This window comes from Schistocerca cancellata, chromosome 7, assembly GCF_023864275.1.
Source record: "Schistocerca cancellata isolate TAMUIC-IGC-003103 chromosome 7, iqSchCanc2.1, whole genome shotgun sequence".
NCBI classification, from domain to species: Eukaryota; Metazoa; Arthropoda; class Insecta; order Orthoptera; family Acrididae; genus Schistocerca; species Schistocerca cancellata.
In genome coordinates this window covers 236,056,113-236,083,131 of record NC_064632.1, presented here as the reverse complement: position 1 = coordinate 236,083,131, position 27,019 = coordinate 236,056,113, and the positions used below count along the sequence as shown (strand labels likewise).

Below are 27,019 nucleotides of genomic sequence, written 5' to 3'. Positions count from 1 at the left end.
CCGATTTCTCATACACAAACAGCAGTTGACCGGCGTTACCTGATGAAACGGTGTTGTGATGCCACGTGAAAGGAGGAGAAATGCGTACCATCACGTTTCCGACTTTGATAAAGGTCGGATTGTAGCCTATCGCGATTGCGATTTATCGTATCGCGACATTGCTGCTCGCGTTGGTCGAGATCCAATGACTGTTAGCAGAATATGTAATCGATGAGTTCAGGAGGGTAATACGGAACGCCGTGCTGGATCCCAACGACCTCGTATCACTAGCGGTCGAGATTACAGGCATCTTATCCGCATGGCTGTAACGGATCGTGCAGCCACGTCTCGATTCCTGAGTCAACAGATGGGGAAGTTTGCAGGACAATAACCATCGGCACGAACAGTTCGACGACGTTTGCAGCAGCATGGACTACCAGCTCGGAGACCATGGCTGCGGTTACCCTTGACGCTGCATCACCGACAGGAGCGCCTGCGATGGTGTACTCAAAGACGAACCTGGGTACACGCATGGCAAAACGTCATTTTTTTCGGATGAATCCACGTTCTGTTTCCAGCATCATGATGGTCGCATCCGTGTTTGGCGACATCGCGGTGAACGCACACTGGAAGCGTGTATTCGTCATCGCCATGCTGGCGTATAACCCGGCGTGACGGTATGGGGTGCCATTGGTTACACGTCTCGCTCACCTCTTGTTCGCATTGACGGCACTTTGAACAGTGGACGTTACATTTCAGACGTGTTACGAACCGTGGCTCTACCCTTCATTCGATCCCTGCAAAACCCTACATTTCGGCAGGATAATGCACGACCGCATGTTGCAGGTCCTGTACGGGCCTTTCTGGATACAAAAATGTTCGACTGCTGCCCTGGCCAGCACATTCTCCTGATCTCTCACCAATTGAAAACGTTTGGTCAATGGTGGTCGAGCAACTGACTCGTCACAATACGCCAGTCACTACTCTTTATGAACTGTGGTATCGTGTTGAAGCTGCATGGGCAGCTGCAGCTGTACTAGCCATCCAAGCTCTGTTTGACTCAATGCCCAGGCGTATCAAGGCCGTTATTACGGACAGAGGTGGTTGTTCTGGGTACTGATTTCTCAGGATCTATGCACCCAAATTGCGTGAAAATGTAATCACATGTCAGTTCTAGTATAATAGATTTGTCCAATGAATACCCGTTTATCATCTGTATTTCTTCTTGGTGTAGCAATTTTAATGGCCAGCAGTGTAAGAGACTTTTAATTACACAGGCAAAAGGGTACACGATGCCCAGCTTCATAGCTATATATTACGAAGCTAACTTATTAATCACGAATAAGAGATCCCCTTTTGACAGATACAATTTTATTTGTTTAAATTACTAAATAACTAGCTGTCAGGGGGTGGTATCACTTTGACATCGCCAATAGTCCTTCCTTCATGGGAATAAGATCTAGGTTATTAAGATTCTGCCAGTGGCTTGGACGACCGCCGGGAGTAGTTCATTTTAACTAGGTTGCGTATAGGGCACTATCTTTTTAGCCATCGCCATTTAAGTCGCGCTCCCCCAACACTTTGTGCACATTGCGCAAAAGTTTTAACTGTCCGCCATTTCCTGGCTGAATGCCCATTTTTTAACTTTTTATGTTCCCGCTTGGGTTTGCCGTCTGTGGTACCGGCCGTTTTAGCGAAACACAGTGGAGGACTGGCACCTGTCTGAGTCACATGAATTCTGGAAAGAGGGAATCCTTGGGTTCGTGAAACAGTGGTGTCGTCGTGCTCAGGCCTCTGGTGATTAATTATGAATAAAGACTTGGCAATTATACCCACAGTGTTGTTTCGTAGATTTTCTTTTGAATAACCCTCCTCATAATCTGTCCGGTCAGTTACGAGCTGTGCCAACACCACTTGGTGCGGTGTGTGCGTATAATTCAGAGAGCAATACCCGTGGGCAGATTTTTAGGTTAGAAGGCCTCGGGAAAGTACGGGGTGGGCTGCAATCTCAAAGGGTGCATGGCAAATACAGGACGTGCTTGGATCAAGGAACAGTCGGAATTGTAGTTGTAAATTGTTGTAGTTGTGCTGGGAAAGTCCCTGAGCTACAAGCGCTAATAGAAAGCACAGAAGCTGAAATCGTTATAGGTACAGAAAGCTGGCTAAAGCCTGAAATAAGTTCTGCAGAAATTTTTACGAAGTCTCAGGCGGTGTTCAGGAAAGAAGATAGATTAGGCAGAATTGGTTGGTTGGTTGGTTTGGGGAAGGAGACCAGACAGCGTGGTCATCGGTCTCATCGGATTAGGGAAGGATTGGGAAGGAAGTCGGCCGTGCCCTTTCAGAGGAACCATCCCGGCATTTGCCTGGAGTGATTTAGGGAAATCACGGAAAACCTAAATCAGGATGGCCGGACGCGGGATTGAACCGTCGTCCTCCCGAATGCGAGTCCAGTGTCTAACCACTGCGCCACCCCGCTCGGTAGGCAGAATTGGTGGTGGAGTGTTTGTGTCTGTCAGTAGTGGTTTATCTTGTAGTGAAGTCGAAGTAGATACTCCGTGCGAATTGGTATGGGTGGAGGTTATACTTAACAGCCGAACTAAGTTAATAATTGGCTCTCTCTGCCGATCCCCAGACTCCGATGATACAGTTGCTGAACAGTTCAGAGAAAATTTGAGTCTCGTAACAAATAACTACCCCACTCATACGGTTATAGTTGGTGGGGACTTCAACCTTCCCTCGATATGTTGGCAAAAATACTTGTTCAAAACCGGTGGTAGGCAGGAAACATCTTCCGAGATTGTCCTAAATGCTTTCTCCGAAAATTATTTCGAGCAGTTAGCCCACGAGCCCACGCGATTTGTAAATGGTTGCGTAAACACACTTGACCTCTTAGCCACAAACAATCCAGAGCTAATAGAGAGCATCATGACTGATACAGGGATTAGTGATCACAAGGTCGTTGTAGCTAGGCTAAATACCGTTTCTTCCAAATCCACCAGAAACAAACGCAAAATAATTTTATTTAAAAAAAGCGGATAAAGTGTCACTAGAAGCCTTCCTAAGAGACAATCTCCATTCCTTCCGAACTGACTATACAAATGTAGACGAGATGTGGCTCAAATTCAAAGATATAGTAACAACAGCAATTGAGAGATTCATACCTCATAAATTGGTAAGAGAGAGAACTGATCCCCCATGGTACACAAAACAGGTCCGAACGCTGTTGCAGACGCAACGGAAAAAGCATGCAAAGTTCAGAAGAACGCGAAATCACGAAGATTGGCTAAAATTTACAGATGCGCGAAATTTGGCACGGATTTCAATGCGAGATGTAAAGTACACAAGCGGCAAGACGCAGTCAATACCTTCGCTGCGCAGTGCCGATGGTACTGTTACCGACGACTGTGCCGCTAAAGCGGAGTTATTGAACGCAGTTTTCCGAAATTCCTTCACCAGAGAAGACGAATAGAATATTCCAGAATTTGAAACACGAACAGCTGCTAGCATGAGTTTCTTAGAAGTAGATACCTTAGGGATTGCGAAGCAACTCAAATCGCTTGATACGGGCAAGTCTTCAGGTCCAGATTGTATACCGATTAGGTTCCTTTCAGATTACGCTGATACAATAACTCCCTACTTAGCAATCATATACAACCGCTTGCTCATCGATAGATCTGTACCTACAGATTGGAAAATTGCGCAGGTCGCACCAGTGTTTAAGAAGGGTAGTTGGAGTAATCCATCGAACTACAGACCTGTATCATTGACGTCGGTTTGCAGTAGGGTTTTGGAGAATATACTGTATTCAAACATTATGAATCACCTCGAAGGAAACGATTTATTGATACGTAATCAGCATGGTTTCAGAAAACATCGTTCTTGTGCAACGCAGCTAGCTCTTTATTCGCACGAAGTAATGGCCGCTATCGACAGGGGATCTCAAGTTGATTCCGTATTTCTAAATTTCCGGAAAGCTTTCGACACCCTCACAAGCGACTTCTAATCAAGCTGCGGGCCTATGGGGTATCGTCTCAGTTGTGCGACTGGATTCGTGATTTCCTGTCAGGAAGGTCGCAGTTCGTAGTAATAGACGGCAAATCATCGAGTAAAACTGAAGTGATATCAGGTGTTTCTCAGGGAAGCGTCCTGGGACCTCTGCTGTTCCTGATCTATATAAATGACCTGGGTGAGAATCTGAGCAGTTCTCTTAGGTTGTTCGCAGATGATGCTGTAATTTACCGGCTAGTAAGGTCATCCGAAGACCAGTATCAGTTGCAAAGCGATTTAGAAAAGATTGCTGTATGGTGTGGCAGGTGGCAGTTGACGCTAAGTAACGAAAAGTGTGAGGTGATCCACAAGAGTTGCAAAAGAAATCCGTTGGAATTCGATTACTCGACAAATAGTACAATTCTCAAGGCTGTCAATTCAACTAAGTACCTGGGTGTTTAAATTACGAACAACTTCAGTTGGAAAGACCACATAGATAATATTGTGGCGAAGGCGAGCCAAAGGTTGCGTTTCATTGGCAGGACACTTAGAAAATGCAACAAGTCCACTAAAGAGACAGCTTACACTACACTCGTTCGTCCTCTATTAGAATATTGCTGCGCGGTGTGGGATCCTTACCAGGTGGGATTGACGAAGAACATCGAAAGGGTGCAAAAAAGGGCAGCTCGTTTTGTATTATCACGTAATAGGGGAGAGAGTGTGGCAGATATGACACGCGAGTTGGGATGGAAGTCATTAAAGCAAAGACGTTTTTCGTCGCGGATAGATCTATTTACGGAATTTCAGTCACCAACTTTCTCTTCCAAATGCGAAAAAATTTTGTTGAGCCCAACCTACATAGGTAGGAATGATCATCAAAATAAAATAAGAGAAATCAGAGCTCGAACAGAAAGGTTTAGGTGTTCGTTTTTCCCGCGCGCTGTTCGGGAGTGGAATGGTAAGGAGATAGTATGATAGTGGTTCGATGAACGCTCTGCCAAGCACTTAAATGTGAATTGCAGAGTAATCATGTAGATGTAGTATCTGCACAGGGAAAACGTGGCACGGCAGTTTGCCATCGCAACCCTCCTCATTTCTCTGTACTTACGTTAGCGCCGCCCCACACCGCCTTGCCGCGCAGGCACGCGACAGCGTGCGTCGCCTCGACGAGCAATTCGACTCCGCACTGGCCGGCCGCTGCAACAACCTGCGAACAAGGTGGCGAAGTCCATATTACGTTCACACAGACGTGGTCTTGTCTTTCATTGTGCTGTCAACGTATACATATAGTCAGAGGTTGGAAACTGTCTCATTCTACTGTCTACCATAATACACATCGAATACATTGTTAAGAGTTTGACAGAGCACTGAAAGACCTAAGTCGAAACAAGGCCCCTGGAGTAGACAACATTCCATTAGAACTACTGACAGCCTTGGGAGAGCCAGTCCTGACAAAACTCAACCATCTGGTGAGCAAGATGTATGAGACAGGTGAAATACCCTCAGACTTCAAGAAGAATATAATAATTCCAATCCTAAAAAATGCAGGTGTTGACAGATGTGGAAATTACCGAACTATCAGTTTAATAAGTCATGGCTGCAAAATACTAACGCGAATTCTTTACAGACGAATGGAAAAACTGGTGGAAGCGGACCTCGGAGAAGATCAGTTTGGATTTCGTAGAAATATTGGAACACGTGAGGCAATACTAACCCTACGACTTATCTTAGAAAATAGATTAAGGAAACGCAAACCTACGTTTCTAGCATTTGTAGACTTAGAGAAAGCTTTTGACAATGTTGACTGGAATACTCTTTCAAATTCTGAAGGTGGCAGGGGTAAAATACAGGGAGTGAAAGGCTATTTTGTACAGAAACCAGATGGCAGTTATAAGAGTCGAGGGGCATGAAAGGGAAGCAGTGGTTGGGAAGGGAGTGAGACAGGGTTGTAACCTATCTCCGATGTTATTCAATTTGCATATTGAGCAAGCAGTAAAGGAAACAAAAGAAAAATTCGGAGTAGGAATTAAAATCCACGGAGAAGAAATAACTTTGAGGGTCGCCGATGACATTGTAATTCTGTCAGAGACAGCAAAGGACCTGGAAGAGCAGCTGAACGGAATGGACAGTGTCTTGAAAGGAGGATATAAAATGATCAACAACAAAAGCAAAACGAGAATAATGGAATGTAGTCTAATTAAATCGGGTGATGCTGCGGGAATTAGATTAGAAAATGAGACGCTTAAAGTAGTAAGTGCCTATTGCTATTTGGGGAGCAAAATAACTGATGATGGTCAAAGTAGAGAGGATATAAAATGTAGACTGGCAATGGCCAGGAAAGCGTTTCTGAAGAAGAGAAATTTGTTAACATCGAGTATAGAATTAAGTGTCAGGAAGTCGTTTCTGAAAGTATTTGTATGGAGTGTAGCCATGTACGGAAGTGAAACATGGACGATAAATAGTTGGGACAAGAAGAGAATAGAAGCTTTCGAAATGTGGTGCTGCAGAATAATGCTGAAGATTAGATGGGTAGATCACGTAACTAATGAGGAGGTATTGAATAGAATTGGAGAGAATAGAAATTTGTGGCACAACTTGACTAGAAGAAGGGATCGGTTGGTAGGTCATATTCTGAGGCATCAAGGGATCGCCAGTTTAATATTGGAGGGCAGCGTGGAGGGTAAAAATCGCGGAGGGAGACCAAGAGATGAATACACTAAACAGATTCAGAAGGATGTAGGTTGCAGTAGGTACTGGGAGATGAAGAAGCTTGCACAGGATAGAGTAGCATGGAGAGCTGCATCAAACGAGTCTCTGGACTGAAGTCCACAACAACAGCAACAACAACACATTGTTAAGGGTCTGTGAAGAAACTGTTTTACTTACTTCCAACTAAAAGTAATCAGTTAGAAGTCGATGAAAGATGGGGATATATTCTGTCACTTTATATTTTTTCATTTTCCTTTAACGCGTGTTATTAATTGTTTAGGTTTTAATCAATCATACTTTAATCTTCATCAGAGAGGGAGACGATAAGTCAACAATTCTGCAGTTAACATCGCATTTGTACTTCCTATAGGGGCAGAGAACAATGGAAAGCAGATAAAAATATCTACGTTGGTGTTCTACTTTCCATGTGCAGGATGGGGAAAATATTTCATGCACCCCAGGACAGGCTACCCAATTTATTTCATCCGCAGCCGGAACAGGCGATGTAAGTTAGGTTTCCTATCCCGAGGCGAATGAAACGCACTCTGAAAATGAGGAGGAGGAGAGGAGGAGAAAACACACCACGAAGAAATTACTAGAGTGGGATTGGAAACTTGTAGATGTGATGTACATGTACAGTCCAACAAATGATTACTGTTACAGAAAAATTGGACGATTTATTGAAGAGAAAGAACTTCGAAAATTCAGCAAGTCAGTAAAGAATTGTCCACATTTGGCCCTAGTGCATTAGTTACTCGGCTTGGCACTAATTGACAGAGTTATTGTTTGTCCTGAGGGATATCGTGCCAAATTCTGTCCAATCTGGCCTCAGATCTCGTTGTCTAGAGTATAATTCTCCTCAGTGCTAAGTCCCGCTTCGAACGTAGCCCCGATGATGCCTCTGACAGCGGTCGGAAACCAACCTGACTGTTGTCCCCTATATGGCCCGACAAACAGGAGTGATGGTCTGGGGGTGCCATTTCTTCTCACGGCAGGACCCTTTGGTTGTCATCCGCGGAACACTTACAACACAGCGGTACCTGGACGCTATTCTACGCTCCGATTTGTTGCTCTACATGGCAAACCATCCTGAGCTTACATTTCAGCAAGCTGAGGTTAGGGAGTTTCTACTGTTGCTCCTCGTGCTTGTGAAACCCTATCTTGGACGGCAATGTCACCAGATCTCTCCCCAGTTGAGAACGTTTGGAGTATTATGAGCAGGGCTGCCCCAAGCAGCTCGAGACTTTGATGTTCTAAGATGCTAATTGGACAGAATTTGGCACGTTATCCCCCAGGAGAACATCCAATAATTTTATCAGCCAATGCCAAGCCAAATAACCGCTAGCATAATGGCCAGCGGTGGGTCAACGCCTTAACTTGCGCAATTTGTGAAGGTCTTTCTCTAGAAGACATCAGCCAATTTTTCTGAAAATCTAATCATTTGTCTGTACATCACATCTACCGGTATCTGTCCCTTTGGATAATTCCTTCGCTGTGCGACATTTTTTTTTCTTCGAGTGTATTTTTGGGGCAGTTTATTTTGTCCACCCTGTATATCTAATGCTTCATTTGAACAGCTACAATCGTTTCCAATTTGTTTTCATTTTTTAACTATGACAATATTTTGGACTTTCATTTTCACCTATGCGGCGGCTTTGTTTCCAAATTCTTCCTTTTGCATTAATTAGTATATGTTAATCGTGGCTGAGTTTCTTGGTTGTACATGAAATTAATCAAATACAGCCAACAACTACATTTTGTCTACCTTCATTTACGCCAGGACGCGTTTCGTGTTTTCATCTATCTTCCACTGACGTAACACATTCTTATATTTAAAAATAATACGGTTTCGTCGACAGCACTTCATACGCTGCAGAAGCCTTTTCTGCTGTAGCTTATAGCTCCTTATTTCGAATTTATAAGCGTAGCACATACTGATGTATCAACATATATAACAAGTATGTGGGGAAAGAAATGATATTGACTTTTTATCTACCAAAATTTTTATTTTTTTCGAACAACAGTATTGTACCTTTTAAAGCGGTTTCTACCGGCAGTTACACACCGCGGAGTCGTTCCCAGTCTTTGTAGCAGCACTGAAAGGGCTCAACTGGTAGAGCCTTTAACATGTCAGTTACACTCTTTTGAATGTTCTCCAGTCTCAAAATTATCCTTTTGAGACATTTTTCATTATCGAGAAAACAAAAAGTCACAAGGACTCAAACCAGGTGGGGGTCGTGGAACAACAGTAATATCTTTTGAGGTCAGAAATTATGTGATGGAAGTGACCGTGTGACATGGGATGTTGTCATGGTGCAGCATCCACTCGTCTGCGATTTCTAGTCTCACTCGAGTCACCCTTTTCCTGAGCCTTTCGAGGCAATCTTTGTGAAACACCTGGATGACAATTTGCCCTGGAGGAACAAATTATTTATGCATAATTCGAGCTTTTTCGGTCGAGTATATGTCTCAGTGTGCCATTCCTCAGTTTCCAACTTTGTCTCAGGATCGTACTAAAAAATCCATCACACGACTGTACCATGCTTGTTCATTGGTAATCTTCTCAGGATCAGCGCACATTACTTCGATTGTCCTACTCAACTGCGAGGTTTTTCGGCACCATTTTGGCACAAACCTGTGGCATGTGAATAGCCTTGGTCGAAATTTGATGTACAGTGGAAGTGTTTAACAGGTCATCCGTCACCGTAATTGTTAAACGTCAGTCTGATCTCACAAGAGCACGCATCTCTTCGACGTTCTCATCTACTTTGTTGTTGGTTGAAGGTCTCCCTGAGCGAGGTTCGTCTACAACGTGTTCTCGGCCTTCCAAAAACGAGTTGTGCAAGAGAAAAACTTGTGCTCTCCATAAGTTATGCTCCCCACAGGCCCGTTTCCAGTTTTCAAAGGTCTCACTCGCAGATTCCCCATGTTTAACACAAAACTTGATGGGATAACGTTGCTCTAAATTAGGTTGATCCATTTTCGTAACACACGACAAAAACACACCTTGACTAGTGGCGCTCTAAAAAAAAAAAAAAAAAAAAAAACTTGATGGCTGCATGGAGCTGAAACTCGGACTGCGCATATGGAAGGGATGAAAACACCGGTCTACACAAGTAGAACAACATGATGTTGCCACACCGCTCGCAATGTTGGCAGTCTCATTACTTTTCTCACAAACCAGTACACAGTCCATGACGCTATGAACATCGTGCTATTATTATCCCAAAAGCTAACATATTGTCTTCAGAGACAACTGCAGTCAGTTGTTGTAAAACAGATTATTTTGTCCGTCTATACAGTTTTTTTAATGAGCGGTTTTGTTTCTAAATGACCCATCCTCGTTTCTGATTGTATAGGTTACAGTAGTAACCCGTCAAACGTATCACCAACTTGTTGATAAGTTGTACGATTTAATCTTGTAATCGATAAAGTCATATTTGAGGATGGTTCATGAGAAACCAAAACCGATTATTAAAAAAAATTATATTAACGCAGACGGACAACAAAACCTTTTATCCAATAATATCGATTAATTCTCCTATTTCATTTGCGAACTGAGTGAGGGGAATTGACTACATCGTTCTCTTACGTACTGTAAGCTTTTAATCTTATTCTCACGATCCCTGCTGGAGATATAATACAGTGACAGCATAATGGTCGCACAGTAACCAAGCTCTCTACACTTACCTAGCAGGGCGAGAACTACGAAGATTTTCTTCACTGATTTGAGGCTCAGTGGGTGCTATGCACATAAAAGCGAAGGAGCTTAAAGTTACACAATAGAAGGCCCTTGATGAATTCAATATCTGGTCCAAAAAAGTATTTATGAGAATTCAATGCTTTTATACAGAAAGTAATTGGTTTCGTATTCCTTGTAGTGATTTTTAATGGGTAGACAAATCTTTATGTTCTGTAATATTTGTTTTACGCTCATTTCTATTTGTTTTCCTTACCGGTGTATGACGTGTTAAGTATTCCACAGTTTTCTGTTTATTTGAGATGGATAAAACCAATCACCTCCAGCACATAGGTGTTTTACGAAGCTTCTTGGTTATTTTTCACGTGGGTTTCTGTAAGAATCACATTTGTTCTTCTGGCTATAGCATGGTGGTACATTGCCATTGCTTACGTTCTTGCCTCTAACTCATCGTTTGGCAAATTGAGTGTGGAAATGACTGAGTAGATTCTCCGACGCAGCAATATGGAACTGAAGAGAAAAATGTAACGATTCAGATGCAATGAAGAGTCCCGAATAACAAATCGGCTCAGTCTACTTAATATTCAATTACATATTTGTGAAGCCTATTACCGTCGAAGTGTAAAAAAGGACATTTACTGATTTTAACACAAACTAATAATTTATGAATAAATAATAAAAACTCACTGACTACGTGACACTCACTGGTCAATCAGGTTGTAGTGGAAGGAAAGTGGATGGGGGAGGGGGAGACGATAAACACTAATGCACCAAAAAAAAAAAAAAAAAAAAAAAAAATCATAAACTCTGCGCACCGGGAGCTGAATGCCGTCTAGATGCGTTGCAAGCAGGTGATACGGGGACGAAGGTATGTGACTGGAACAAAGACAATACGGTCCGGAAATGGGAAATCCACGGAAGTAAGCGGTTTTAAGAAACGAAAGATTGTTATGACCCACCGCCTGGGATCGAGCATTTAGGAAACGGTGATACTGGTCAGCTTTTCGCGTGCTACTACAGTGTCCAACTATGGAGAATTCTTGAAGGACGGCGGAACCACGATAAGGTGTTGAAAGTCCTTGCCTTATCGAAGTACGTGGAAGTCGGGAGCTTGTCCACTCTGTAAAAGCAGTACAGGCGGTGATCCGTGACAGATCTGACGGGAGAGTACAATGCTGATGCAGGCACAAGTGTTTCGTGCCACAACGTTGGACATGGTGCTCAACAGCAGACGATTCCTACGTATATCCGTGTTGGCCCAATGACATCGCCAGCCACGACTGCAGTGGGATCACCAAATCGAACTGATCTGAACCGGATGGGATACATCTGGGACGTATTAGGCGCCAGCTCCGCATACACAAAGCACCGGCTCGTAATTTACGGAAATTGCCTGACCTGTACGCAGGCGTCTGGTGCCACGTACCTCAGAAAACCCACTAACTACTTTTCGAATCAGTGCCACGCAGAATCGCAATTGTGTTGCAGTCCAAAGATGGACCAACAGGCTATCAAGCAGTGCTCATAATGATTTGGTTCATTATTGTAAGACAGGTTTTGCGAGGACAACAAGTAGCCTTTCAGTGAGGTAACAGAAATTCCTGGAAGTGATTACTACAGAACTTTTCTAGTCCCTTTTACTACGTCATCCCAGATGCTGCACTACCTGCTGGTAGCGAAGATAACCCTCGTAACGATGTGAGAGGACCATGCAGTTCTTACATCACGATTTCATGGAAGAACACACACACACACACACACACACACACACACACACACACACACACAGTGCTCCAAGTTTTCATTCAGAAGCAGCTATTCCAGAGGCGAGAACAAGCAATCGGGGCACGAAGGCCAGGCCGCCGTGGCACGCGCTGATGTGTCGCTGTGTATGCCTCACGCGTTGCACTTTAGCAGGACGTACCAGTGACACAGTGCGGCAGGAATGCGGCTAGAGCTCCTCAAGGCACAGGCACGCGCCGTGCTAAGACTTTACATTACGCTGTAACCGCTGATTCACTTCCCGACAGACACCTCGTGCTCACTCTTCGACGCCTACTAGGTGGCTTTCCAGACGCACGGAGTGTGTGTGAGCGCTCGAAGTTGACAGTCACTCTGCCACTCGAACCATGACACGAATCTTTCAAAGAACTTAATGTTCAATACTACAGTGCCGTTATGACAAAACAGAAGTGATTATATTTGGTGGAAACAACTAGAAAAATCTCGCGCAAAATTACTCTATTGCATCGGAGGTAAAATGCTACGCGGGCAGATAGCTAAACACGTTTAAAAAGGTTGCATAAGAATTATTCTACGCCAAGCAATCGTCGACTGCCATACACAACCGACCCAGCGAGATTATCACTTCCCCATCCGGCCCGAGAAATAATTTTTGGTCAAGCTTCGTAAAATACTTTGATACAATGTTGATTAATTGCTCAATAAGACGATCTACAGTCTGCATCAGGCAGTCAAGCATGGCTTGCGCTAAAAATCTTCCGTAGATAAGCGAACAACCCCTGGAGGTCAGCAAGGGACTGGGGCGACGGCATTTGAGTTGGCTCTTGAGCGTTTCTTGTTTCTTCAGACAACATCCGACAGGGCGCAAATTATTCTCCCTAGCCACGTGGTATATTACAATAACTCGCCCATTATGCTCGAACGGCCATGGTGGGCTTTACTTCTCGTCTAATTAACAAAATATTAGCGTATGAGTTTCAGAGCAGCTTTGTGACTGAAGAGATCCTGACAAACCAGCAAGTTATTCTTAACAGAACAAAAATCTCCAAACCTAAAACTAATATCTGCTCCCGTCAAGTGAGTTTTGCCGGCCGCTGTGGCGCTTCAGTCCGGAACCACGCGGCTGCTACGGTCGCAGGTTCGAATCCTGCCTCGTGCATGGATGTGTGTGACGTCCTTAGGTTAGTTAGGTTTACGTAATTTTAAGTGTAGGGGACTGATGAGCTCATATGTTAAGTCCCATAGTGCTTAGAGCCACTTGAACCAAGTGAGTTTTAAAGGAGTATTACAGTTCACAATACGTAAAAATTCCCTAGTGGAGAACGTCAGAAGTTCCTTCAAGCTACTCTCAGACGAGGCTGTCACAGGATGTCCCCGGAGGAATCGTCAATTTTCAGGATACGACCGAAACGATCTTTCGCAGCACGAAAGTGTAGCAAACATGTGCTCTGAAATGTATATCTTCAGAGTTACGAGAACTACATCTTCGATATTGTGAAACAAGTCTCTTCCACTGCGAGCTCTTTGCTTTCCATACTGCGAATGGTGGAAGTTAAGTAGACATGGGTTTTAAAGTGCTTGCATTAAGATCTATTGGCACTATCCTCTTCGCTACTGTGAAACGTTCCTTCTACTGAACAAATGCTCAAAACTCTTAAAAGCAACTATTTTAGAGTGTATGACCACTAGAATTTTTAGCTTCGAATTTCCGTTCCTGTACCATCGCTGAATACTGACCATTCCTCCTGCGACATCCCATACACAGAGCAGCAGCACCGGTAGAAAGCTGTAGCGAAATGCAAGGAGACTTGCGGAGGATCGACGCTATGTACAGGATTTGACAGTTAACCCTCAAAAATAAAAATTGAAGTGTTAAGCACACATCGATAACTACACGATTTCCCAACACCCACATAAAACTAATCGTAGGAAAGGCAAATGCTTCCTCAGGATGTGCAATCCAGTCACGAAAGAGAGAATTTACAAAACTGTCGTTCGACCAATACCTGAATGTTGCTCGTTAGTCTGGGATCCGTACCAGATTCAATATTTTCTTTTTCCTGTATCAATCCTAGGAAGAGCAGCACGTTTCGATACAGATTCATTTAGTAAGCGCGAAAGGCGTCATGGAGATGCTCCCTCTACTTCAGTGAGAGACACTACAACAGAGGCATTGTGCATCACGATTTGATTTACTGTTAAAATTCCAAGAGCATTAGTTTCTAGAAGAGTCGGCCAATACATTGGTTTCTCTTACGTACATCTCGCGTAAGGACCACGAAGGTAAAATTAATGAGATTCTATTTCATACCGACATTAACTGTCTTTTTATGCTCTTCACGGTTATGCTCCCGGATATCGTCGTCTTCACTACACGATATTTCGGCGATCCATCTGGCCGCCATCTTCAGTACACAATCACGCCGGCGTGATTGTGTACTCAACGATCGCACCTGAAGATGGCGGCCAGATGGATCGCCGAAATATCGTGTAGTGAGGACGATGATATCCGACAGCTTACCCGTGAAGAGCATAAACATGTATGACACCGTGAAAATTTACGGAATCGCATGAACTGTCTTTCTTCCCGAGCACCATTTGCGACTGGAACATGAATAGGGGATGAGGAACATTGACAGAACTACAAGTACAGAAACCCGAACAACAGGGGACTGACGTACTAGGACATGTATTGAAACTATCAAATAGTACACTGATAATGGCTAGGCACTAGCCGAAATCTAGATTTGCTTTAATAAAGCTTGAAAGGAAAGGACGACTGATTGCTGTCCTCTCTTTTGAAACACCTACCAAAGTTATAGTTTAACTTATATGCCACCTTATACGAACATAATGGCACTGGCATATTCTGTCTCTTTCGACAGTGCTGGCAGGCTTGTAACGTGTCCCAGAGCATGCAAAATCCACAAATGGCGAAAACGCTTCTGTTCGGCAAACTGTGACTCCCCGGCAGCACTGTATCGCACTGTAGCTGAATCTCCTCACTGTGGATAGGACAGCACATACTTCGTGCATCTCGGTTCCCTTGTGTGACCGATTCATCTGGCAGGCCGTCGACCATACGTAGGAGCCTATCCGAGATGACACGAAATTCGACGGGAGATAGAGACTGCGCCCAAGGAACTATCATGAGTTCTCTAGCTACGGTAGGTGCTGTTCTGGTTGGACGTTTTTGTTCGTGTAAGATAAAACACCTGCCCTGACAGTTGTAGAATGGGGCTCAACCTTGCCCCTAAATGGTAAGTCCTCCGCGCTTCTCCGCAGTTGGTAAACAATACTACGGGCGGCATTCAGTTGCCTGTACAGGCAGCCTCCACGATGACAATTATCCAGCCACATACAGGTGTGATTGCTATGCGGTCCTGTTTCACTACTATTCGAATACTGTGTGCGGAACACACAAAACACTTTGTCAGATGCTATATGCCCACTATCTCTCTCCACTCTGTCGTAAACAAAGGTCTCGCATTGGTGTGCCATGGATGTCACGTATTTCCGTTTTACCCTAACACAATTTCGCTACGACTGAATTTGTTCTTCGATATACCTTTAAGGTCCCTGCACCTCCCAACTTGAGGGTATTTTCAGCCAGACAAAACTCAAACTGACCATAAATATCATCCACCTACCATATTAACAAACAAGATAAGGTAATAACTAAGCTCTCTGTTGGCTTGAAAATAGAGCTTCTGTATGTGCAACTACCTCATATAGTGAAAAGAAACTGTAGATTGAATGACGCTACTTACACATTTATACTGTTGTCGTCGTCGCCATCTTCCATCCAGAGATTGATTTGATGCAACGTACGACCATCCCATGTAGGCCTCTTCATCTCTATATAACTATTGCAAACTACATTCATTTGAACCTGCTAACTGTATTAATCTTCGCCTCCCTCTACAATTTTTAACTCGCTCACTTGCCTCCAATAACTGGTGAATCTTAGTGTCTCATTATGTGCCCTACTAAACAATCCCTTCTTTTACCGTATTTCTGTCACCAATTTCTCTTCTCCACCATTCTATTCAGTATCTCCTCATTAGTTACACGATCTACCCATTTAATCTGCGGCTTTCTTCAGTAGCACCACAGTTCCAAAACTTCCATTAACTTCTAGTCTGAATTGTTTATAGTTCACATTTCACTTTCGTGCAATGTTAAACTGCCAATACGTTCAGAAAAAACTTTCTAAACACTTAAATTCATATGGGATGTAAACAAAATCATAATTTTCGGAAATGCTTTCCTTGCTACAACCAGTCTACATTTTACATCCTATCTATTTCGGAAAATATCAGTTACTTTTGCTCTTCCAATGCCAGAACTCATCTAACTACTTTTAATGTCTTGTTTCCCAATCTAATTCGCTGAACATCACCTGCTTTAATTCGATTACATCCCACTATTCTTGTTTCGCTTTGTTGATGTTCATATTCTCCTTTGAAGACACACATTATTCTGTTCAACTGCTCTTTCAAGTCCTTTGCTCTGACAGAATTAAAATGTCATCGACAAACCTCAGAGTTTTTATTTCTTTTCCCCGAACTTCTCCAAATTTTTCTTTGGTTCCCCTTATTGTCTGTTCAATGTACAGACTGGGTAACATCTAGATAGGCTCAACATTGACTCACTCCATTCTCAACTACTGCCTCCCATTCATGCCCTCCGAGTCTTACACCTGCCGTCTGGTTTCTGTAAAAGTCGTAAATAAGCTTTCTCGTGACCATTTTTTACCCATACTATCTTCAGAATTTTCAAGAGTATATCCCAGTCAACGCTGGAAGTGTGCAAATACTATAACCCTAAGTTTGCCTTTCTTTAAGCTATCTTCTAACGTAAGTCGTAGTGACAGTGTTGTCTCGTGTGTTCCAATAGTTCTCTGAGGGTCGGATTCTACCACTTTTCCCATTTGTACCGTACTTACACAGACGAGTATTCAGCCGAGATAGAAGATTCGTGTATTGCCTTCCACACATTTGATGAAAGAATTGTGGACCCAATGTCTATATAAATGTTTATTATGCGGTATAACAAAACTCTTATACACGGTCCTGATCATGAAATATATAAATTTGTATTTTAAGAGATGTGGCATGTGGATTTTCATCAGGTGTTACAGCAACTGCTTACTTCTATTGACTGAAGTGTAGCGTTCTTATTGCGAATACGATGGCTTAGATAAAACGATCAATCTCGTGAAGCCTGTTGATGGCCATAACGAACTAAAACGAGCTCGACAATGTCTACCCGCAAATCATTCTTTATTCATTATTGCTGCTACGGATACATTTTGGAGAAATTTTCCGAAAGTCAATAGCAAGCCAAGTGATTCTTCATTGTAACAACCGGAGAACCGAATTTATTTACGAATTAATAGCTACTTGGCAACAGAATTTTTATCACGAACAGCGCACAGTAAATTAATTTCTAAATAGCTCTAAACAATCCTGAAGCGCACAGATACTGGTTCGATTACAAGTTATTTGCATCCCACGAAATGAACTATTTAATTTTATGCACATTTTGCAGTTGTGAACATGATAGGTCTCTCTTTTTCGTGTTTTATTGAATTACAAGATGCATTTCGAACCTTGTGGATCCATCGTCAGACGCAAATTGTCTTAATACATTACTGATATATTAGAACACCTAGCAGCCCATAACACAGAAACACAGACCTAAAAATTCAAGTGGGGTGCGTGAAGTAACAGGCCCCAGTTGCTCTGCCTACTACATACGGAAAACAGGTAGAAATTTCAAAAACCCCTTCCAACAACACATGAATGCTTTCAAACTCAACCACTCTGGAACAGCAGTCATTGCACGATATATGCTGGAAACCAATGCTTTATCAGCAGCATAGGAAACAGTTTGGTAGTACTAAACAATGAAGCCAATGGTAACACTCTAAATCAGTTTAGAACAGCTGGAAATATACATCTATATAATCGAAAAGCTGAAGTCCACGTTGAAAAAAAAAAAAAAAAAAAAAAAAAAAAAAAAAAAAGATTTACTTCCTTGAATACGTGAATTTAATTACAATTCAGATCTCTGACATTACATATTCACTTCCTCTTTGGTTATCTCATGTCAAACCGCTTCTGTGAAGTGTGCGCCTTGAGTGACGTGATGTGTGATTACAGAACGGATAAACTAACATCTGCTGGCATTAAAACGTTAAAAATAGTCCTTGAAATTTTCTGTGAGTATTTGATGCGCGAAGTACAAAACTTAAAATCTAATGTTAAAATAAATGGAACACACATTTCGCATCACACCACATAAGGGCAGAAGTAAATGACGTATCAAGACAATTTGCGCCTAACGATGGGCACACAGGGTACTAAATGCATCGTACGCTTCAGTCGAGCATGAAAAAATTGTGACTGAAGGCGATGTTAAACTTCCTGCAGTTGGTACAATTGATGAAGTATCTGATATCTAGATGATGCACTTTACGATAGAGCAAAAACTAGCCTCAACATAGTTATGGGAAGAGTTAACTGTTTTACGGTGTACAAGAAGCGTTCAAAATTCAACAATACCTTAGTGCTTCGTAAGTGCTGCTGCTGCTGTTGCTGTTACTGGGAGTTAGATACGATGTGATGACGTCTACGAGGAGCGTTTGAAAAGTCCGTGCGAAGTCCGAGAGATGGCACCACCGGCGCATATCGAGGTCATGTTTAGTTAGTAGCATCTTTGGAAAGAACGCACACCAAGTTTCAGCCATATTGGTCTATTTCTTTGTGTTTGGCATTCGTGTGAATCAAGGAAGTCGAGTCATTGTCACAAAATGGTCGAAGAAGAATTTCGTGTGGTGATTAAACATTACTTTATGAAAGGCAAAACGCCTCAGGAGACTAAAGAGAAGCTTGATTAACATTACGGTGACTGCACCTTCGATTAGAACAGTTTATAAGCGGTTTCAGTTATCGGAGTGGCCATATGGGCACAAGTGATGCTGAACGTTCTGGACGCCCTGTGGAGGTTACGACTCCAGAAATCATTGATAAAATCCACGATATGGTGATGGATGACAGAAGAGTTAAGGTGCGTGAGATTGCAAGTGCTGTGGGCATCTCGAATGAACGGGTACATAATATTTTGCATAAACATTTGGACATAAGAAAGCTATCCGCAAGATGGGTTCCGCGATTGCTCACGCTTGACCAAAAACGGAATCGTGTGAAGTGTTGCAAGGATGGTTTGCAGCTGTTCAGGAAGAATTCGCAGAACTTTAAGCGTCGTTTCGTCACTGTGGATGAAACATGGATACACTATTATACTCCTGTGACCAAACAATAACCTAAACAATGGATTACCAAGGGAGAATCTGCACCAAAAAAGGCAAAGAACAGTCCTTCGGCCAGAAAGGTTATGGCTGTATTTTGGGATTTGCAAGGGATAATCCTCATCAACTATCTGGAAAAGGGTAAAACTATTAACAAGCGCATATTATTCATCGTTATTGGACCGTCTGAAAACCAGCACATACCTCAGCAGTTGTGGTCGCAAAATTAATGGAAACAGGATTCCAACTCGTTTCACATCTCCCTCCCCCCCTATTCTCCAGACTTGGCTCCCTCGGACTACTATTTGTTCGCCAAATTGAAGAAATGGCTGGCGGGACAAAGATTTTATCCAGACGAAGAAGTAATTGCAGCAACTAATACCTATTTTGCAAACTTGGACAATTCCTATTATTCGGAAGGGATCAACAAATTAGAACAGCGTTGGACGAAGTGTATAAGTCTAAAATGAGACTATGTCGAAAAATAGAAAAGTTTTAATCCAAAAACTAAGTCGTTTTTATTTTTGCACGGACTTTTCAAACGTGCCCTCGTAGTACTCGCAAACAGCACCAAGCCGATGTAAATGTGCTCACTCGAGGACTAGTCAACTATTTTGCCTTACGTCACGCTATAAGGAACTGTGAAAACGTTTTAGTATGACATCCACTCAGTCAGCAAATGCTCGCCGGCACGTATTCTGTCCCTCGTCAAATTCTGGTCATCAGCTCCAGCGAAACAATTCTACCTCCAGCGCCAGAGAAACTACGATTTCACGAGCTCCGTTACGGAGGCAGAATCTGTACAAAGAATACTGGTAAGGAAACAACGAGGCTAGGTAATTAATTTGGTATTATTTTTTACAGTATATGAAGTGCTACTACAAGTTTAATAACTCAAATCGAATACTTATACCGATGAAGATACTCTACTATCCTGCAAGATAAAATTCCCCCGCCCTGCATATGGCGAAAGCAGTAGTTCATTTGGAATGCTGTTGCGTTTTTCCGAAGGAAAAAGCTTATTAACTTGCAGATCCACCACTCCTGCATTCCAAGCTAAGATAAATCAGTCCTTACAGTAAAAATATCGTGCTCGACAGCATCAGATCACAGGGGAAATTGCTCGTGTACGACTCTTTCAAGATGCAGTTTTCCCTGAACGCTGTCGGTGACCACAAATGCACTACGGTTTCATAAAACACAAAACTAGCAACACGATAAAGACTTTGGTTTTTCCTTCTTATAGTACTGCCGACAGCAATTGCAAAGATAAATCACCTTCGATCCATTAGCCAGTTTTATCGAATGAACACTACAAGAAATTGCAATTTTCTTGTGCTAAATGAGTAGGTAAAAAGAGAAAGAAGTGCTGTAACTATGTCTGTTCTGTACGAGTAGTCTGACAAGGAGCCTTCTTAAGGACTCGTCCTCTCCGATATGCTTCGTAATTGTAGTATTTGAACTTCAACGCCCGGGCATGTTTAGTAAATCAATTGTCAAAATGATTGTAAAAAATCGACTTCGAAGATTACATGATTTCCAAACGCTGGTAAGTACAAATAATTTCTAGCTTTTAAACAAAATGATCGCAGCTGATTCTGTAGCATCAAATCTAGTTATCACTAACTTGCTGGTTCAATTTTCGCTAGTAGTATCAAATGAAAATGTTAATCAACATATACAGGGCTATGATATTTGATAAAAACAACTTTTATTTTTGACTGCTCATCACATGAAAATAAAATTTGATTCACGATACAAAATCCCATACTGTTACATGAAATATACGAGGGTTTGAATTTTAATAGTGGCAACTAGTTATTTACGGGTCGTACAAAATAGATACGTGTTTCACAGTTTTACTCACCTTCAAAGTAGTCATCAGCATTGTATATAACCTGTTGCCATCGATGTGCAAGTCATAAGATACTCTTAGCAGTGCCAGTTGTATTGACAGTTCGAGCGGCGCGGTCTATTGTCCGACGAAATTGTAGCATTTCTGAAGCGAATGCCGTGAAGTGTTTCCTTCAGTTCAGAAATCGAGTTGAACTCACGAGGGCTTTAAGTCAGGGGGGTGCAGTTGGTGGTCTAGCATTTATCAGTCCCATCAGTCAAATCATTGTACGTGCTTGAGCATCGTACTGCATAATGATTGTAAGGTCCTGCAGAAAGTGTCATCACTTCTGTCTCTAAGCTGGTCGTAGGTTGGGTTCCAAAAATGAACTGCTTAGAGACAGAAGTGATGACGCTTTCTGCAGGACCTGAGCATCATTTTGCAGGACAATGCTCAAGTACGTACAGTGCAAGCTGTTACTGATTTGTTTGAATGACGGGGCTGCTAAGTGCTATACCACCTACTGCACTCCCCTGACTTAAGCCCCCTTGAGTTCAACTCGATGTCTAAACTGAAGGAAACACTTCACGGCAATCGCTTCAGAACTGCTACAAATTCGTCGGGCAATAAACCGCGCCGCTCGAACTGTCAACACAACTGGCACTGCTAAGATTATCCCACGACTTCCACATCGCTGGCAACGAGTTATATACAATACTGGTGACTACTTTGAAGGTCGGTAAAACTTCGAAACACGTATCTACTTTGTACGAGCTGTAAATAAATAGTTGCCACTATTAAAGTTCCGACCCTCGCATTATATCAATAATACTGTTCAATCATTGGAAATTTTAAAAAATCCTATTTTATATTTCGCGTTTTTGTAACAAATTTTAATTTACTGTGAACATTTCATCTCATTGTGGCCGTGGTAGTCTAGCGGGAAGTACACTAGATAGCAGCCCTGGAGATCGCACGTTCAATCTCGGATAAGGGAGAGGATTTTTCGTCGTTCCAGTTCCTCCAGGACGGCCGACGTGCATTCAGCCTGCTATCAAATGAGCACTGGGAATCTTTCCCCGCGGTAAAAGGTGGTCGCGGCAATGGGATCGAAATCCTCCCCTCCTACAAAGGCTACGCTATACCTGCAGTCAAGCCAATAGCCTGGTCACAGGGCTTGGGCTACACACTTCACCTTTACTTTTTTTATAAACATTTTATTTAAAATAAAAATGTGTTTGATTAAAATTATGATCCCGTCTTTGTGAACATTTCCGTCTGATAAAAATACCGTTTAAAAAGGGCAAAAAAGTTGCTACTGTGGAGAATCGCACCAGCGTCTTCGCGATAACTAGACGTTTCATGTTATCCGATCAGCCACAGGCCATTTTCTTAACATTCTTGAAATGTTTTGTACTTAAATGCGCTCGGAAATCTTCTAATCTTGAAAGGCAATATTTCTAATATATATTAGAATTACAACATAATGCTTTAGTAGACTGACATATGGGCTCTAGTCTTCAGATACGTTAAATTTAAAGAAAACCAAAGACCCTCAGTCTGTGTGGTCCCCTTGTAAGTTACATCTTTTGAAAGCAATAATTAAAGTACCGTCACTAATTTTTAGTTGTTTGCACGTACACGCCTGAAGTCCTGGTACAGACTGAAGTATGCACGCCGACTCCCGTAGCAGCGGCCAGAAGAGCCAAATCATAGTGGCGCCGCTAATAGATAAATGGGAGATGGACATCGCCACTATGTTTTGGCTTCTCTGGAGGTGTGCTACAATAGTGTGGTATGGGGATTACATTCTTTACCAGGACCTGCAAAAAACTAAAAATTAATGACGGTACTTTTATTTATTTGGAATGATGATTAATACTTCGTGCCTACCTCTTGTAGCCCTATAGAGTCACACTAACATGCTTATGAAGGATGGTTACGGTTTACACGTCCCGTCGATGATGTAATTAAAGATCACAAGAAAACGGAAATATATGGGGAGAAAAGTGGGTGTAGCTTCTATTAAGCAATCATCCCAGCATTCGCCCGAACTTATTTATGGAATCCTACATACACTACTGGCCATTAAAATTGCTACACCAAGAAGAAATGAAGATGATAACGGGCATTTATTGGACAAATATATTATACTAGAACTGACATGTGATTACATTTTCACGCAATTTAGGTGCATAGATCCTGAGAAATTAGCACCCATAACAACCACCTCTGGCCGTAATAACGGCCTTGATACGCCTGGGCATTGAGTCAAACAGAGCTTGGATGGCGTGTGCAGGTACAGCTGCCCATGCAGCTTCAACACGATACCACAGTTCATAAAGAGTAGTGACTGGCATATTGTCACGAGCCAGATGCTCGGCCACCATTGACCAGACGTTTTCAATAGGTGAGAGATCTGGAGAATGTGCTGGCCAGGGCAGCAGTCGAACATTTTCTGTATCCTGAAAGTCCCGTACAGGACCTGCAACATGCGACGTGCATTATCCTGTTGAAATGTAGGGTTTCGCAGGGATTGAGTGAAGGGTAGAACCACGGGTAGTAACACATCTGAAACGTAACGTCCACTGTGCAAAGTGTCGTCAATGCGAAGAAGCGGTGACCGAGACGTGTAACCAATGGCACCCCATACCATCACGCCGGGTGATACGCCAGTATGGCGATGACGAATACATGCTTCCAATGTGCGTTCACCACGATATCGCCAAACACGGATGCGACCATCATGATGCTGTAAACAGCACCTGGATTCATCCGAAAAAATGACGTTTTGCCATTCGTGCACCCAGGTTCGTCGTTGAGTACACCATCGCAGGCGCTCTTGTCTGTGATGCAGCGTCAAGGGTAACCACAGCCCTGGTCTCTGAGCTGATAGCCCATGCTGCTACAAACGTCGTCGAACTGTTCGTGCAGATGGTAGTCGTATTGCAAACGTCCCCATCCGTTGACTCTGTGATCGTAACGTGGCTGCACGATCCGTTACAGCCATGCGAATAAGATGCCTGTCATCTTGACTGCTAGTGATACGAGGCCGTTGGGATCCAGCACGGCGTGCCGTATTACCCTCCCGAACCCACCGATTCCATATTCTACTAACAGTCATTGGATCTCGACCAACGCGAGCAGCAATGTCGTGATACGACGAACCGCAATCGCGATAGGCTACAATCCGACCTTTATCACAGTCGGAAACGTGATGGTACGCATTTCTCCTCCTTACACGAGGCATCACAACAACTTTTCACCAGGCAACGCCGGTCAACTGCTGTTTGTGTATGAGAAATCGGTTGTAACCTTTCCTCATGTCAGCACGTTGTAGGTGTCGCCACCGGCGCCAACCTTGTGTGAATGCTCTGAAAAGCTAATCATTTGCATATCACAGCACCTTCTTCCTGTCGGTTAAATTTCGCGTCTGTAGCACGTCATCTTCGAGGTGTAGCAATTTCAATGGCCAGTAGTGTACATTTGGCCGGTTAGGGATTTGACTACAGCTGCTGCCGAATATTCGTCAAATGCCTCGTCCCCTGTGGCACATCGGTCTACCTGTTTGGACACCAGCTATCTTCAGCGAAACGAGCCGAGACGAGTCAAAACCGCCAACAGCGAGAGAGTCACGATGGCTCCCTACCACTGGACCAGCTACAGAGACGAGCGGGCCAGCTCTCGGCTTGTGTATGCGCGGTCCGGACGGCCCGTTACTTTCCGGTCCGATGGCTCCACGCCGCTAGCCTAGCTAGCGCCGGCCTGCCCGTCTGCAACCCGCCCGGCCACCGGAGAGGTACCCACCGGGGTGTCTGGAGACCACACTCTGTATCAGCTACGTTGCAAAGCCGTCCCCGCTATGTGCTGCCCCCTTCCTGCTGCGATCACAACCTCGGTAGACAGCAACGGAACCATGAACAAATTACGAACTGGCGTAACATCTGAGCATAGACTGTTCAATACTTGCATTGCACGCTGATTAACCTGAGTATTATGATAGCCAAGATCATCGCATATGTGACCAGCTTTGCCACGCAAACAGTTGCAGTCGTCGTGGCACGGATTCTACTATCAGCCGCTAGGCACAACGTACGCGACTAGAATACGACAAACGAGTCAGACGCGCTTTGTCACGCGTTCTACAGTGTGTACGTGTCATTCCAGAAAGGTTTGCCACGTATGCAATTATTCGGCATTGCAACTGTGACTAACTTGGGGAGATTAGAGCTACCTAACACATCAAATCGTCTCACCTCTTTAACGTGCTGATACAGAATAGTTCATCTGTTCGCGCGGTACCAGTAGCTGCTGTAAAAATAATTTATTTGTATTGCTACTACGTATCGCAATGTTTTCAAAGGTACAGGATCTCGTTCCGTCGGGTATCGGATCTCTTCATTGGTTATCGCGAGGAAGTATCGATAAACAGTGATAACGCTTGTGTGCATAATTCTATCACATCACGTCTGAGGAAGTTACTTCAATTTTATTTAGATACATCTAAACATATGCAAAAACGTAAATTGTAAATCAGAAAGATTATTTTTCGGAACACTTTACGTAATATCGCTGATAGTATGTCATCTTCAGCGATCGCATTTGTGTCGCGAGTTTTGATTCAGAACGGAAATGAAGTTAACTTGAACCCATTGTGAAGTTTATTTCTGAAGCCAAAAGCAACATTTAGTAGTTAACAGCACGTAAATGCGTCTGCCGAAAATGGAAGACAATTTGAGAGGTAATCAAAAACCATTACTTCCAATTGCAAGCAACATAAATTACGAACACCATAGGACCGCCATGGAGACTAGAATCAACTTCCGTGGTGATGAACAAAAGACATAATACCTCCCTTTCCTTGATGGATATACTAAACAACTGGCCATTAAAATTGCTACACCACGAAGATGACGTGCTACAGACGCGAAATTTAACCGGGCGTTGCCTGGTGAAACGTTGTTGTGATGCCTCGTGTAAGGAGGAGAAATGCTTACCATCACGTTTCCGCAACCACCTCTGGCCGTAATAACGGCCTTGATACGCCTGGGCATTGAGTCAAACAGAGCTTGGATGGCGTTCCCGCAAGGCCTCATGTAAGTCTGCGTACACGAGAGGTAGTCGAAAAACTCCACTGGTCTGTTCTTACTCATCCACCCAACTACCCGGATCTTGTAGCTTTCAACCTCCATTTATGTGGCCAAATGAAGTACGCATTCCGCGGGAAGCAGTACGTGGTTGATGCGGAGGTTATTGATGCAGCAAGACATAGGCTCCGACCTAGACCAGCGGAGTAGTATCATGCGAGTACACAGTCCCTCCCAGTAGAGTGGCGTAAGGCTGTCGCATTGATCGGAGATTACGTTCAAAAACAGGGTTTTCTAATCAAAAGAGTGGGGAATAATATAGTGTGCTGGAATCTTGAATAAAACGAACCTGCTTTCAGAAAAAAATGTGTTGCATTACTTACTGAACGCCCCTCGTAAAGTGGGAACGTAATATTTGCATGTACATTCTACGTCTGCATCTATATACTAAAATGTATCTCAGAGTGTGGCGGACGATACTTAGTGTACCACTGCCCTTTCCCTCCTTTGACTTACCAGATGGTTTGCGGGAAGAACGACTGTTGGTAAGCCTCCGTGTGAGCTCGAACTTTTCTATTTTTACTTCATGGTCTTTTCGCCAGGTATATGTAGGAGGAAGCAATATATCCTTGTTCGCCTCTTCATTTGTGCTTAACTACTGCAGC

General features: G+C 43.2%; 1 protein-coding gene across 6 annotated transcripts in view; it reads right to left on the bottom strand.

Annotated features, from left to right (window-relative positions):
* Nucleotides 1–27,019, bottom strand: part of LOC126092138 (dystrobrevin beta) — a 630,369-nt gene that overhangs the window by 513,278 nt on the left and 90,072 nt on the right. For all 6 annotated transcript variants that reach the window (XM_049907600.1, XM_049907604.1, XM_049907602.1 and 3 more), the window contains exon 2: nucleotides 5,075–5,173. The gene's annotated coding sequence lies outside the window, so the exon portion shown is untranslated. The remainder of the gene's footprint in view (nucleotides 1–5,074; nucleotides 5,174–27,019) is intronic.